This window comes from Sarcophilus harrisii, chromosome X, assembly GCF_902635505.1.
Source record: "Sarcophilus harrisii chromosome X, mSarHar1.11, whole genome shotgun sequence".
Classification (NCBI taxonomy): Eukaryota; Metazoa; Chordata; class Mammalia; order Dasyuromorphia; family Dasyuridae; genus Sarcophilus; species Sarcophilus harrisii.
Window position 1 is genome coordinate 16,520,731 of NC_045432.1, and position 14,234 is coordinate 16,534,964.

Below are 14,234 nucleotides of genomic sequence, written 5' to 3' on the forward strand. Positions count from 1 at the left end.
ATTAGGATATCAGGAATACTGTGGACATAGTTCATTTTTCAGTAACATCAAAATGTAGATTGAACATAATATTTTGACCTTTTTTGTGCCTTTGCTTTTTTTCTGATAGTTTTAGCTCTTTTGGTCAGATTTTTCTTGGAAAACATGGCAAATACAATGAAAAGGATTACTTTAACATATATAAGATTGCTTGCTGCCTTGAGGAGAGGAAAAGTAAGAAAGGGAGGGAGAAAAATTTGGAACACATTCTTACAAAAATAAATGTTGAAAACTATATGTTTTTGAAAAAATAAAATACTGTTCAGTAAATAAAATAAAATAAATTTAAAAATTAAAAACAGGACAAAGTCTTGAGTCCAGGTGCCCTCAATGGTCATACATTCTGGCTTTATTTTCTACTCCCTCTCAGTATGTTTAGAGGCAGCATTTAACTACTTGTTCAGCTCTCTAATATTTCCATATTCCCTTATGAAAGAAATTTAGAAGCCTAAACACACAGAGTTCTAGGCAGCATCGACTATGTGACATTCTTGGTTCTAAAGTCCTATCAGGTTATATTGGGTTATATAATTGTTTTAATACTTTATTAATATTTTAAATATTTTATTAATTTGATTATTCTCACAATATGCATAGATCATGATATAATGATTCCAAAATAGATGTTTTCCCAAATAAGTTGTATATTTAATACCTTGTTTTCTTGTCAAAAATTTCTCAATAGTCATTTTTATTAATAGTAATTTAAATAGAGTCTTTATTAAAGAAATGAATGCATGCAACTTCACAGGTTCTTGTGCCCAGAATTTGTGGGATTTGGAGGTTTTTGTCAGTCTAAAATAACATCATAATTTCCCCAACATTTTTGGCAGTTTATTTCAATTTGTGTGGGGTATATGATTGTGTGTTTATTTTTTACTTTTTGTTTCTATATTGGACCAATGATGCATAATATAATAAATATTGTAATGATTGAATGATCTCACATGAAAAATGTGCCTTTTTATTGTTTAAATTAAGTAGAAATTTAGAAGAATTTGGAGATATTTGGAAGAGAGCTTGGGTGAGTCCCTGCCTTATTTTTCTATCTTGGCTTTGCCTCCTAAATTAAGTAGAGATGGCCAATATTGTTATTCAGTCACTTAATAGTCATGTCCAGCTCTTTGTCACCCCATAGACTATAACATGCCAGGCTCTTTCTTTCTGTTCTTCACTTTTCCTCAAAGTCTGTCCAAATTATGTTGTGTTTTATCCCATGGCACTTTCTATCCTTCTCTTCCGCTACCATCTACTTTTGCTTTTGCCTACATTCTTTTCCAATATCAGAGACTTTACCAATGAGTCCTATTTTTTTATTATGTGGACAAAGTATTGAAACATAAGTTTCATTATTTAGCTTTCCAGTGAATAGCCTGAATTAATTTCTTTTATATTAATTACTTTGATCTCCTTGCTGCCAATGGACTAGTGGGGAAAATCAATTCTTGGTATGGGTAAGATTTTCCACTTTCAGGCCCATTCCAGAGCAGATAATTGGTATTCTTAGCATCCTCCCTGTTATCACATACACTCCAAGTTCTAACCTTCAATGTTCTAATAAATCTCTCTTTCTAATATCCCTCTTTCTCAGTATTCTCCTGCCCTTCTCACTCTCTTCTCCAAGGTTCCTCCAAATCTTGTCATTGTGTATAGTCAAATCTCACTGGTTCTGACCATTTCCTTAACAAAGTTTAGGACTACATCTTCTCTCTCAGTCCTAATTAGTCTCAACAATGACTTTGTCTTTTATACCTCATCTGCTTCAGAAAGTTGGAGTCAATATTTCCTTCTAACTCGGGGATTCTGAGTTCCATTTCTTCCCTGGCCTAATCCCATGGTTTCCCTTTCTATGCAAAATCAGTAACTCTAGAAGGAGGAATTGACCTTGAACCAGAAAATTCTAGAGTCTAAACTGTCAGCCAGTAAATCTGTTTAAATAAACCTAAAATTATCTTGTTTCTTAAATTCCTTCAAAATGATCAATATTTTAGTAAAGAGTATATATGATCATCAATCTTGGAATCTATATTTTCCATTCTAATGCCACTTCCCAACCACATAATTCAGGTTCTCAGGATCCTCCCATGGTTAATATGGGGAAGTTTTTGAACACTGAACATCAGATCTGATCTTTGATGTTGTAGGAGCTCTTCTCCCCCTCATTTAGCTTCTTCCAAATGCTCCTACTTCTCTCAGTGTCTTCTCTATGGCTACTCTCATGCCAGAGATTCTGAGGATTATCATGCCAGTATTTTCATAAATTACATGCTCAGCTTCTGAATATCTTCCAATTTTTTTGTTTGAGGGGAGGGAATCAGGGTGAATTGACTTACCCAAATCTAGTAAAGATCTAAGGGCACATTAGAACTCAGATCTTGCTGACACCAGGGTTGATGTTCTACTCACACTGCCCCATTTTCAACTTTCTCTGCTCTAGTATCTCTCAGTGCTGACATTTCAAAATTTACAGGGTAGAAATGACCCAGATCTTGGATTAGGAATATCTTTCAGTGTCGGATGTTCTTATTTCTAAGTCCCCTCTCTGATACAATATTGTAACTAGAGTTTCCTCTCCCTAATGGTACATTCTGAGGCAAGATTGAATGCCTAGCTTATACAGTCTGTATCCATGTAATCATCACTTCCCAACATTCCCACATGAAGGGTCCCAGGAAACCTCTATCTTTCTTTTTCTAGTGACCATCCAAGACATGTCATTTTGGATCCTCAAGAGATATCAGACTACATCTGGTCAAAGTATTCTTTTGATTTTTGATTCTTTCAGTGGTGATAACAATGTACTTGTGTCTTCCCAATATGATTCTGTTGAAATAGAAATCTCCTGTCTTATGATCTCTTTCTGTTCCACATGATGTGTTCCTAGAAACAATTTCCTGATAGTTGTGTGCGTGTGTGTGTGTGTGTGTGTGTGTGTGTATGTGTGTGTGTTTAGCCACACAGGGATGTGATGTTTGGATGGGAGGCTAGTTAGCCCCCAAATGGACAGTAATATTTTGAAAAAGAATTTAAAATTCTCTGAAACGTCTGCTTGAAGATAGAAGGGCCATTTGGTTTGGTTTTCTCGTAGTTTCTTTTTTTACTTTTTTTGTACAATCCCAATTCCCTATATAAATGACATTGGATTAAGGGAATGATGCCTTTGTAAGAATCTGCCTTTTTCTTCAAATGAGTAGTCAATGACCCCTTGAGTACATCTCTGAAAGGAAAACTGTGAGTTGGGAGATTTTGTATTCCAATGGCCCTTCCCCAGCAGATTTTTGTTATCTGAATCCCCCACACCTATAGCATATATTTTTTCCAAGGAAACTGTAAGGTCTCTTTGCTCTGAGGTTTACTCTTCTATGGGGGCTGCAGTTCTCTTGTCTCCATGACAACTGCCAGACCTGATTCTGTGAGCACAAATTCTCCTGTGCCTGAAAATGTCCATTCCCAGACCCCGTCCAGCTCCCACTCTCCTTGCTTCTCTGGGCTGTCACAGTTCTGCTCTAGCAGATTCGACAGTTTAAGCTGCTCATCCTTCCTTCCAAAGGGGCTTCAAGCCTGTATATTCCCTCTTCCAAGAGCCATCTCCCCAATCTCCTCGTGACTCTAAGCTTTAGATGGCCAAATGGCATCTTCTGAGGCAGGATTCTCCTATGATCCCTAACAAGATTTCATTTCTTTTTTTTTTTAGTTGCATCATTATTTCAGTACATATGAATATTATCACATAAAAAGTTTTCAAACCAACCAATGATATAACTTGATCCTGAAAATAAGATATTGAGGGCAATTTATTAAAGAAGAATCTTAAGAAATCATCTTAACATTTCTGGCCAGAAACGGGGCCCCTCTCCTCTTTGAGAAGAGGGAGCTCTGAGCACAGAAGTGAGAGAAGTTTTATACTTGTTATTTTGGTGCAATCCCTTCCTTCAGAAAATGGATTGGTCTGTTCCCTTACAGTTTACAATCTTTCTGATATGATCACTATATGTTTTCCCTTAGATATGTATAAGCATGTTCCCCCTCCCTCTTCATATATCCCATGTTCAAAAATGGTGGAAAACTCCTATGGAGTATGTTGTTGGCATAATAGTGATTTGCTCAAGTCAGGTCATTGACCCCCAAGTAGTTTGTGTTGAATCAGCTATTATCTTAAGCTTGTGGTTTTCTGAAAACCACAAGACTTTTTCTTATGGGCTGAATCCACCTGTGCCTTCCTAGCTCCCCAGTTCCTTGTTTTCTTAAGGCTTCTGAGAGATATGAAACTTAGTTATTTTGTGGAATCTTAACCTTCTTTGACCTCTCACATTCTGAAAACCTCTTGGTCAGTGGTAACCATTATCCTACACTACCTCAAAGCTTGAAACACTCTGTGGAAACCCAACTTTTCAGTATTTCTTACACCAGTGTCCATTCTAAGTCTTTAGTAGGCTGCACATTATGTACCTGTTACTGGGAATTATTTCTCCCCACTCAAAATACAGTTTTGATTTGTCTTATACATTACTTGAATAGGGTCAATATTTGGGCCAACATATAAATGAAAATAAATCCTGTCCATTTATGACATTTTTGTACTTTAAGGCCTAATCATTGCCAATTATTTTTGTTCTCAGAAGTCACCTAGGAATAAACCACGGTGATTTTCAAGAAATTTCAAGATCTGCCCTTTGGAATCTTAAAGCACTTTCTGCTTTGATAGTCCTTCCTCAAAGTGTTTTCCTATCTCCTTTCTTGTCTTCACTGTGGTCGCACCATGCTATGTACCAAAATCCTCCCATTCCTGCCAATTTTCATACTTAGCTACTGAACATCTCTCAGTCTTTCTCTACTACTACATCCCTGCATTGAAATTATAGATTCTAAATGTCAAAACCATAAAATTTTGTATTCAATGTGTCCATCAAATCCACATGCTGTCTTTATTTCAATTGTCTTCCATGATCACCTATTCTGGCTTCATTTTCTACTCCCCACAGGTACTTTTAGAGGCAGAATTTTACTTCTAGCAAATGTACTCTAGATGCAAAAGCATCTATCTCTTTCATTTCCACATAAAAACTACCTTGGAAGCCTACAACACCTTTCATGTTCTAGGGACCATGAAAGCAATGATATTTTGAATGTTAAATCCATATCCTGATAGCATGTGTCAAGTTTTTATTTTTAATTTTATTTTCATTGGATTGTTATTACAGATTAAAATTAGTTTTACCAATATGATAATTTAGAAATAGAAGTCTTCTTCCTGAAAAGCTTTCTTCTGAATAGCTAATTATTTTGCCTCCAAATTTTCAATATTTATTTTTATTAATAAAGTTATATAATGTTACATAAAAGCAGTCTTTATGCAGGAAAATAATACATGCAATTTAATTTGTTTTGTTGTGTAGATGTTGTGGTTTTATGGCACATTTTTAGCTAGGACAATCATTGACAGTAATCTCACCACACCCTTTTGGTAGTGTGGTTGAAAATAGGACATTTTTTTGGTTTTTATTTCTTTGTGTGTCTTATCCATGTCTGATGCCCAACAAAATTATATTGTAATAAGTGAATAATCTCCTACAAAAAAATCTAACATTTTTAAATGGAAAAAAATGGCTGATAAATAGTCTTGTGAATTTTGAGATTTTCCACTGAGTTTTCTTCCCCAGCAGGTGATTTCTATTCTCTGATACCTCCCTACTCCCACCTAAAGTATATCCTGATTTCCATGCCACTGGAATATCTGACCTTTTCTGTCCTAATGGCTCTCTTTGCTCTGAGGTTGCCTCTTCTACTGCTAGCTCTCTCGTTTTCATCTCCATGGCAACTCCCAGATTGAACACTCTGTGTTCTCAAATCCTTCTTTTGCTGAAAATGTCCATTCCCAGACCCTGTACATTTCCCCTTCTCTCTTATCTAGGCAGTCACAGTTCAAGCCTTGCAGATTCTACAGTCACAACTAGGTGATGATCCTGAATTTTAAATTTCATTGAAGTTTATATCTTTTTATATTCTAAGACCATTCTTCATCTAATATTCTGTGTCCTCCCAGGTAATCACATCTGCTTGGTGATGTAATCACACCTGCCTTTGCATAGCTTGCTAGATTCCAAGCTGTACTTTCCCAGGCCTTGGCTGCCTGCTTAATCTGCACTCAGTCTGCAGTAATCCATATCATTCTGATCTGGCACAAACCCTCACTTCAGTTTGCTCATTGGCTGGTGGGAGACCTGGAAGCATGGGAGTAGAAATGCTTGAGATGGATGGGAATGGATCTGCAGGAGCGATAAGCCACCTGCCTGGATAGGAGGAGAGACAGCTTGTCTGAGAATGCTAAAATTTCTCCTTGAACCCAACTTTTACATAATCCCTTCATACACTGACTATTTTATCTACTTTTGTTTTCATTTATGTTTCCTTAGCAACATTGTGGTTAGAAAGCATTTAAGGGTAGAGTTAATGATAATAAAGATTCATTCATTCATCCCCACTTTTTAACTACTCTTCACTTTGAAAGAACACTGGTGTCTTTTTGTCTTTCTTTCTCTTGCTTTTCATGATTTCTGTGAGAGCCAGAGCAGCTGGTCTTATTTCTGGAACATAGGTCATTGAAAGCTACCAGGAAGCCTCAATATTCAGTGTACTAAGGAGATTCCATGGGCTGATGTTTTGGATTGTAAGGAAGTACCTTCATGTGTTTCTAATGGATTTTTCTTTTTTATTTTCTAATTGGACCATAATAGTCTTTTTGGCAAAACATATGTTTTGGCATTCAAACAATGTGGCCAGTCCAATGGAATGGTGCTCTCTGCAATAGAATTGAAATCCTTGGCAGTTTAGTTTGACAAAGGACCTCAGTTGCTTTTTTTAAATTTTATTTTATGGAAAACTCACCCAGGGCAAACACAAGGTGGTCAGAAAAAGTGATGTAAGGCCACTCTCAAGGTATTTAAGAACTTAAGAATCGGTTGCATGTCTCCCATATATTGTATGATATGGGAAAATCTGACATAAGACTGTCCAGTATAACATACTCTCATCAGAGAAGATGCTGTGCTCTATGAGCAAAGCAGAATTGAATTAGCTCAGAAGAAAAGCAAGATGAGCAAAGTTAGAGAGTCTATCCCAAAAGTTCAAAGGGACTATTTGTGTCTGACCTGTGGCAGAGCATTTCAAGCTTGTTTTTATCTGATCAGCCATAGTCGACACACTGTAACTCGACTGTAACATAGTGAGGTTATTTTGAAGTTCTTTGAGACCAAAGTACACCAACCAACCAACCAGTGACAATGCACATGAATCTTCCCACATATAAAATATTAAAACTAATAACTTTCTCTTCTGATGTTAGCATGCTAGATATTATTTGCCTGCAACTGTAACAATACATATATATATATATCAATATGAAAATACAACTGTAACAATACATATATATCAATATGAAAATATTTAGCATAATCCTTGTAATTGATGATATTTTGCATCTAAAGGCCCATTCCACAGCTTGTCATGTAGGTTCACAGAACCCCCACACTCATGGCATGTGCAAAACTTGAGGATATGATTTTGGTCTTTTCTCTTGGACCAGATATCACTTGTTTTCAAAGTTCTCAGAGTCTTTTTCTCTTCTCCATGGCTCTTCCCAGACTTAATTATTATCTTGAATCCCCTCATTGTTGAAAAGAGCCAAGTCTATCACAGTTGAACCTCATATAGTCGTCTTGTTGGGATGTATAATGTTCATTTGCTTCTACTCACTTCATTAAGCATCACTACATGTAAGTCTTTCCAGGCTTTTCTGAAATCAGCCTGCTCATCATTCCTTATGGAACAATGATATTCCATTACATTCATATAGCATAACAATGAGGTGATTCAAGATAATTCCAATAGGCTTGTGATGGAAAGAGTCACTCATATCCAGAGAGACAATTAGGGAGACTGAATGTAAATCAAAGCATAGTATTTTCACCTTTGTTGTTGTTGCTGTTTGTTTGCTTGCATTTTTTCTTTCTTCCGTATTTTTTCCATTTTGATTTGATTTTTCTTGTGCAGCATGACAAATGTAGAAATATGTTTGAAAGAATTGCACAGATTTAGGTTATTTTTGATTGCTTGCTGTCTAGGGAAAGGTAAGGGGGGAGGGAGGGAGAAAGAAAAATTTGGAACACAAGGTTTTGCAAAGGTGAATTTTGAAAACTATCTTTTCATGTGTTTGGAAAAATAAAAGGGTAATATAAAAATGAATGTTGCCAGTGTTCCTAAATTAGCTTTTCTATTATAAAATCAAACCAAGGCAAAAACTTAACATGTACAAACCAAAAAAAGCAAACACTTATGAAGGTTAAATTACTAGGAACATTATGCTGATCGAATGTACACTGTTTAACAAAAGAGGTCACCTGGTTCTTCCCTCTCTTACAGAACACACATGTAATGATAAGTGGAAATGAGATGGACAGGAATTATAGGACTGATTTTATATGCTTCATATAATTCCTGTCATCCATGTACCAATACATTTAGTTTCTGTTTCTGTTAAGTGGATAAGTTTAGTTCTATGGTAATGGTTGCAGTATTTAGAAGCAACTTATTTACTAATACTTCTGTAGATTGCAGGCCACTTTTCTCTTCTTCCACTTCTAGTCAATCTCACCTTGGTTTTCTTAATGAAAAAGGCAGAATCTTAAAGTGATTGCTCAACTGGTTTACCACTTGTATTCCATAATGGACATGTATCCATTAATAATGCTTAATAAGTACATAAGATTGGGTTCCACATGAGGAGGTAATTCTAACTACCACAAAAGAACATCGAGGGGTAGTTGTACAAGCAACAAATTCAAAGTTTGATATCTTGTATTGCTCAACTGACACACAATAAGGTGATATGTGTTGTTGCCAAAAGCTGTTACAACTATGTAGTAGGAGTCTAAGATGTGTCTCTAACATATCTAATGATGACTAGCGGGCCCAACTTGTACTCAGAATGAAAAGCAAACAAAGAGAAACAAAGAGAAACATTTTTTCTTTTTTTTTTAACGGTTTGATCGTGTATATTTATTGTGTATCTAATTTATACTTTAATATTTAACATCTACTGGTCATCCTGTCATCTAGAGGAGGGGGTGGGGGGAAGGAGGGGAAAAATTGGAACAAAAGGTTTGGCAATTGTCAATGCTGTAAAATTACCCATACATATAACTTGTAAATAAATAAATAAGTTAAAAAAAAACACCTTGTCTGGTATATGGTAGGCTTTTTTTTAAAAAATAACTTTTTATTGACAGAACCCATGCCTGGGTAATTTTTTACATTATCCCTTGTACTCACTTCTGTTCCGATTTTTCCCCTCCCTCTCTCCACCCCCTCCCCCAGATGGCAAGCAGTCCTATACATGTTAAATAGGTTACAGTAGATCTTGGATACAATATATGTGTGCAGAACCAAACAGTTCTCTTGTTGCTCAGGGAGAATTCGATTTAGAAGGTATAAATAACCCGGGAAGAAGAACAAAAATGCAAGCAGTTTACATTCATTTCCTAGTGTTGTTTCTTTGGGTGTAGCTGCTTCTGTCCATCCTTGATCAATTGAAACTAAGTTAGATCTTCTCTTTGTCGAAGAAAACCACTTCCATCAGAATACATCCTCATACAGTATTGTTGTTGAGGTATATAATGATCTCCTGGTTCTGCTCATTTCACTCAGCATCAATTCATGTGAGTCTCGTCAATCCTCTCTGAAATCATCCTGCTGGTCATTTCTTACACAACAATAATATTCCATAACATTCATATACCACAATTTACTCACCCATTCTCCAATTGATGGGCATCCATTCATTGGGAAGCATTTTTTTCATAGCAGAACTGTTCTTCCAGTTATTATTTCCATAAGCCTTGAAAAAGTTACATAAACTCATCAGCAGTCACACGTGCTGCAATCCAATAATCGTTTCAGTAAATAGATCTCTATATAAGAAGTTAAACAGCAAAGTTTCATATCAGGCATCAACTCCCACAGTCATAGTCACTATGTAGACAATAGAAATAGTCACTTGGTTAATGTCATATCTCCATGGCAAGAAGAAAATTCCTGTATGATACATTTCCCAGTGGGACAGGATAAAAAAAATAAGACTATCCATTAAAGAATACATAAAATAATACCCTGACACTGACACCCATTTCTCCCCATCACTGCAAAATAAACAATAAACAAAACAATTCTTCTGAGGGGATGTTGGAGTTAGTTCTATAAGCTTGCTTTCCACTAGTACCATGATGTTAAGGATGACCACTACAATCCAAACACAAAAATTTCTCTTTCTGACCTGATGCTGATGCTAAAAATCAGGATCAAAATAGGGCATAAGTAAGAAATTAAATATAAGCAACAGAAAGCCTCAAAGGATTATGAAATTCAGAGCCAGCCATGTAGAGAAAATCTATACACAGTATTCTAAAATGGGTCCATAATATACAAAGAGAGTGGATTTGTATCCTCAGCCCTGTACTATTATTATTTATTGAAGCCAATCAGCTGCACAGACGTCATGGATTTGTAAGTGAAGGCCATGATAACATTGAGGAGCAATGAGCAGAGGAGGAAGAGGCACCAATGTTAGCTGTGGCTGCTTCAGGAAATGAGAGCACCTGGCACCAGCTTAGGTTCAACGTGAGTGCTAATGACCATTTTCTTTCTAAGATTCATTCAGAGCTCAGCATTTCTGTTCTCAGAGACTGCATAGAAATCAAATGTAGTGATTTTCAGGACATTTTGAAATCTGTCCTTTGGAGTCTTGAGTCACTTGGACCTCTAATATCTTTTCTTTAAGGTTCTCTCCTTAGAAGGATGCTTCTATTATTATGGCTACAGCATGTAATGTGCTGAAACACTTGTTTCTCACAATTTCCATTCTCAGCTCTTGAAAATCTCCCACTATCCCATTTCTAATTCTTCTTAACAATGACATAGATTCCACAGTGGAATCAAGTTCAGTATTTTGGATTCAAAGTTTCTGTCAAACCCACACAGTCTGCTTTCCAGTGCCCTCCATCTATTCTGGCTTCATTTTTCATTTCCCTTTGGTATACTTAGAGGCAGGATTCAACTCTTAGCTAAGACATTCTGGATTTCTGCTCTCAACTACTTCTAACATTTAACATATGAAAGGTACCTGGAAGCTGAAAACTTTAGCAATCTAGAAAACGTCAAAGACATATTTTTGATTCTAAAGCCATATTATAATGCCTTCTCAAGTTCATATTTTTAATTTTATTCACTGCATTATTATTACATTGTACACTGGTTTTACTGACATGTCTTTCAAATGGAAGTCTTTCTAAAACGTACTCTACATAGAACAATTCAAAATTGCTGAAGTTTTGTATTTATTAAGAGTCATAGAAACAGCAGTCTTTATTAATGAAAGAATACATGTAACTGCACTTTTCTGCTTTCCATGTTTTGTGTCGCTTCAGTTTTTATGTTTTTTGTTTGCTTGTTTGTTTTTTGCCCATGCAAAAAGTACACAGTGATCTCATCAAAAATTTTGGTGGGCTGATGCTGATCATTATATACTTCAACAACAATACTATATAATGATCAATTCTGATGGATGTGGCCCTCTTCAGCAATAAGATGAACCAAATCAGTTCCAATAGAGCAGTAATGAATTGAACCAGCTACACCCAGTGAAAGAACTCTGGGAGATGATTATGAACCACTACATAGAATTCCCAATCCCTTTATTTTTGTCCACTTTCATTTTTGATTTCCTTCACAGGCTAATTGTACACTATTTCAAAGTCTGATTCTTTTTTTACAGCAAAATAACTGTTTGGACATGTATCCATATATTGTATTTAACATATACTTTAACATTTAACATGTATTAGTCAACCTGCCATCTGGGGGAGGGGGTGGAGGGAAGGAGGGGAAAAATTGGAACAAAAGGTTTGGCAATTGTCAATGCTGCAGAATTACCCATGGATATAACTTGTAAATAAAAAGATAGAATAAGAAAAATTTGGGGTTTTTATTTAATTTTTTAAAAAATTATTGCTTGTTTCTATTAAACATCAGTGGTGCATAATATAACTGATATAGAATAAATAAATGATCTCATATGAAAAGCATCTCTTATTATTTTTAAAAATTAATTGGAGATGGCCAGTATTTGGGCTCACCAATAAAATTTGTTACGGGCAAATTGTTTAGTCATGTCCATCTCTCACTTTCCCACTTCTGTTCCCATGTAAATATAACTTTATAGATTACATGTCCACATGAAGCTAAGAATTTTGGATCCAAACCTTCTGTCTGTTCCACCGAGTCTTGGTTCTAGTGCCCTTCACTATCACTTCTTCTGGTTTCATTTTCCACTCTCTATCGGGGTAGTTAGAGGCAAATTTTAATTCCTAGCTCACAAATAGAGTATCTATGCCCTCAACTACACTCAACATTTCCATATTACAAGTACATAGAAGCCAAAACTTGTTTTAAATGTTTTAGGGATCATGGAATATATGACATTTTTGGTTCTAAAACCATATCATGATAACTTACATCAAGTTCTTAGTTTTAATTTTATTAATTAGTATCATTATACAATGAACCTTGGTTTTAGTTATGTGATGACTTCCAAATAGAAGTCTTTTTCCTAAAAAAAGGTCTCCATATGGAACATCTGCTTGTTGTCTAAAATTGCTGGAGATTCATTTTTTGTAATAATAATAGAAACAATAATAGAAAGTGTGTCTGCACTTGTGGTATTCAGTTATGTGGAATTTGGGGATGTGGGGATGTTTGGCCAAAAAATACATTGCAATCTCACCAAAAACTTATGGTGGGTTGTTACAATATATGTGGAGTGTTTTTTAAATATATTTTCTTTTTTCCTTTTTGTTTCTATTATGCATCATTAACGAATAATATAATTTATATTGGAATAGATGCATGGCCTTCTGTGGAAAATATACCTTTTTTTTTTAAATCTTAATTTGCAATTTTCATGACCAATTTTGGACTCACTAAGACTATTTTGTTTTTGTTGAGTCATTGACTTATGTGCTAATCTTTGTGACTCTATGGACTAATATCCTTCCAGGACCTTCCTTCTTTCTCACTATCTAAGTTCTTTAATTTGTTTCCATGGCACACTCATCTCTTCTGCTGCCATCTGCTTTTGCTTTTGCCTTCCATTTTTCCCAACATCTGGGCTTTTACCAGGAAATCCCAGCTTCAGGATTTGGACTTCTATTGAAAAGCCTGAGTTAATTTCATTAAGTATTGACTGATTTGAACACTTTGCTGTCCAATGGACTAAGACTTGAGATGAAAATCAATCCTTGGCATAGGTGAGATTTTCCCCTCCAAAATCTATTCCAGTGTAGATGAGTGATGTTCTTAAAACCTTCCTAGCTTTCACAAAGAATGGTTTCTAGGCCAGGCAAAGTTCTGATTTTTGATGTTCTAAGAGATCTCCTCTTTCACTGATATGTCTCTTTCTCAATCATTTCCTCCCTCTCTCATTCCCTTCTATGATTTCTATCCTCTCAACCCCTTTACCTATAGCATATATTGTTTTTTGGGAAAGTCAAGTCTTTCTGCTCTGAGGTTCCCTCTTCTATGGGCCCTGTTAGCTCTCTCTTTTTTGTCTCCATGGCAGTTTCCAGGTCTGACACATTATATGTGCTCAAATCTTCTTGTTTCTGAAGATGTCCATTAACAAACCCTGTGGGATTTATATACCCCTCTTCTCTATGCCTTAATGATTTTGACTTTGGAGATTCTATAGTCATATTCAGCTAATGACCCTGAATTCTAAATTTCCTTCAAGCTCCTACTTTTTCTTTGCCACGACCCTTCCAAATCTCAAAATCTCTTTAATATTTTCACTCCAAATCTAGATTTTCAGAGGCTGAAGTGATCCACTAGCTAGAAAATTCTATATTCTCCTTGAAAGGTATCAGGAAGCCTCAAGAATTTCTACTCTTAGGCTCATTACATAGCAGGTTTTCTTCTTTTTTATACTTAGCCTTAATAAATGAATGAGCATTTCTTCAGTAAAACTGAGATCTTGAAAAGACTTTAAAAATGCCAAGGTTGAGGTAGTGCCAAAATGGCAGAGAGTAGAGGGGACTTTCCTTGGAATCAACAGTAGATCAAGCTTCTGAACAGATTTTTGAAGTGACAGA

General features: G+C 35.7%; 1 pseudogene; it reads right to left on the reverse strand.

Moving 5' to 3' along the window:
• Positions 1-3,399: 3,399 nt before the first annotated feature.
• Positions 3,400-12,265, reverse strand: LOC100926178 (annotated as a pseudogene).
• Positions 12,266-14,234: the final 1,969 nt, after the last annotated feature.